The following is a 2,629-nucleotide window of genomic DNA, read 5'->3' on the forward strand; positions in this document are numbered from 1 at the left end:
TTGTGAGGGAAAAGCGGCCTGGGGGGGGGGGGGACAGAGGGGCGGTGGAAAAAGAGAGGAAAGAAAGAAGACAGAGAGACAGATTGTGTTAGTGCAAGAGAGACAGGTGGTGTTAAGGGCTCTTCACCCAGCCTTAAATTTCTTATGCAAGTATAAACCAGGCCTTTCAAATAGGACCCGTCCACCAAAACACGATATTTAGTACAGCACGTTATACTGAGGACTCAGTTGGCGAGGTCTTCCGTTATAGTCTCCAGTGGCAACTTCCCCTTCCTGTCCTATTGCACATCCAGAAGGTAGAAGCACCCCTTTGTATCAAATGGAACTATGGAACATCAGAGACCTCACACCTGGAGTCCCTGATAGATGACAAATATCAGTTTTATGTGGACGAATCCTTTAGCAAAGTGTCAGAACCATTTCATCCTTTACAACCACATTCTCAGGGTAGGATGGAAAATAAAAGTGAAAAGGTTGGAAAAGACAGGTGTTCTGTCAGACACTTTACAAGGCCCGCTGCCTCTGGAAACTGGAGCAGGCAAAGCCTTCCCATGATGCAACAGGCAAACCACTGCATATACGGGGCAGGCAAACCCTTCCCGTGATGCAACAGGCAGACCACTGCATAACCAGGGCAGGCAAACCCTTCCAGTGATGCTCATTATGCAGTGGTTTGCCTATTGCATTACTGGAAGGGTTTGCCTGCCCTGGTTATGCAGTGGTTTGCCTATTGCAACAGGGTAATTTACACAGTAGCTTTTGGCAATTCAATATAATCGATCTGTCCAGTGCACCGGGGAAGCGGTCATACTTTAAGTTTCCAGGGGCAGCTTAGCTGGAGACAAGAATTTGCAGCTGGCTGCCAGAGCCCTTTGTCCAGGTCGGGAAAACGAGAAAAAATAAGCATTCAGAGGAAGCAAATACAGAAAGAGGCCTGCTTACAGGGTTCTCATACATTCGCATTAAGTGGTTTTTCAATGTGTTGGCCGTTTGGGATTTTGCAGCTCTTTATTACCAGGACTGCTATGCAGCTTTAGATAAAAGGCCCGCTTAAGAAGCTGTAGAGAAATGACTAGCCCCCACCACCCCAAAAGATACCTTATAACGGGGTACAGTATTCAATGCACAAAACCTAGACAGCCCTGAACATATTACAGCTATATCATGAGGAAATGTGTACACTAAGGACGGAGCTCAACGTCTGCTGAAGACTTCCACAAACTAGTCAGCTCTATACATGGCGGAGTCCTATGTACAGAATACATACTCCACCAGTGCTCCCTCCAGTGGACTAGAGGAGGTATTACAGCCAACACTGTTATCTGCACATACAGGAAGCCAGGGTGTCACACACATGACATGGAGTAATTGTGACACGTGTTCACCGATAAGCCCGCCACGGAGGACACACCTGTTTCACGCAGGTTGTTACATGGATTTTAGATTATATGCAGTCATATGGGCAAGAACATGACTACTTTTCCTTATCAGTTCTAATAGGACTTCAGCAGTGTTCGTGGCATTTCCGTGTGTAAGATTTGAGGCTGGAACAATAAGTAATTTGCCTTTTGCTTTGCAAGGTCAGACTGGTGTTCCCAGGTCACAAAGGGTACAAAATATTTGCAACCCCCACCTAGTAAATGTCTTCTGTTTTAAAGGGCAGGTTCACACCATTTTCTGGACCAGATCTGGCCTAAATCTGGTGCAGGAAATAGTGTGAACCTGCCACAGTTCCAGTGCATTCCAGACCAGACAAAATGAGACACGCTGTTTTTCTGGTCTGGAACGGACTGCGCCAGTTTGAAGAGAGGCCGGAAATAACCTAGGGATACATTAGGGTGCATTTTGGGTCCGGAAACAATCTCATCTGGTCTGGATGTGGTGAAAATGGGCCCTAAGACATCTTCCTGTGTCTCATTCCATTATATATCCCCTAACTATTATTCCTTATTTCAAGACAGTGGGCAGAGCAACGCAAATCATTCCTTTACACCCCCTGAGCCAGATACACATGCAGAATCGCTGGTGTATAGTGCAGATTGCCCCATTTAATATGACTTCCACCTTTTTTTCCCCTCCGGTTACATTTCAGTACGGCCGACCTCCTACGGTCAACTTCCTGTCTTCATGCACTCCAGCGATGGCTACATGGGATTTCTGAGGATGGGTTTCCCTGATGGTGACAATGGAGAACCATGCCTGTGTAATGTGTTGATTTGGTAGTTTCCACTGGGAAAGCATGAGAATGCTGGAACGCAACACAGACAGGGACAGCGCGTGGTCACCCTATAAAAGGAAGTGCCCAAATAACAGGAAGTGCCCAATTAAAAGCTATTCATGGCAGGATCAGCAGGTATTTTATTATATGCTGCAGACTCAAGATTGAAAATATATTTTCGTGGCTAAAATGACAAAGGGCTGTAGCGTTGGCACAGTAAGAGACGTTTTGTTGACAATCTGACCTGAGAAAATCAATTTTCTGCAGCAATGGAGCGCCTCATGCTTGAACAGAAGGATTCTGCTTACTACGTGGAATCAGACTGACATACCTAGAGCTGAAAATGTCCAACCCAGCACGTCAACACCAAAAGACAGGAGAACTAAAGACTTAAGGCGATGCTTGTACCAA

At 46.0% G+C, this 2,629-nt stretch overlaps 1 protein-coding gene and 1 long non-coding RNA gene across 6 annotated transcripts in view; one reads left to right on the top strand and one right to left on the bottom strand.

Moving 5' to 3' along the window:
• The window catches only part of TPM3 (tropomyosin 3), a 36,855-nt gene that overhangs the window by 7,514 nt on the left and 26,712 nt on the right, over window positions 1-2,629 (bottom strand). The window lies entirely within an intron of this gene.
• The window catches only part of LOC108798809, a 25,720-nt gene that overhangs the window by 7,372 nt on the left and 15,719 nt on the right, over window positions 1-2,629 (top strand). The gene's annotated exons all lie outside the window — the stretch shown is intronic.

The sequence above is a fragment of the Nanorana parkeri genome, unplaced genomic scaffold (assembly GCF_000935625.1).
Source record: "Nanorana parkeri isolate BGI_ZX_2015 unplaced genomic scaffold, ASM93562v1 scaffold1562, whole genome shotgun sequence".
NCBI lineage: Eukaryota > Metazoa > Chordata > Amphibia > Anura > Dicroglossidae > Nanorana > Nanorana parkeri.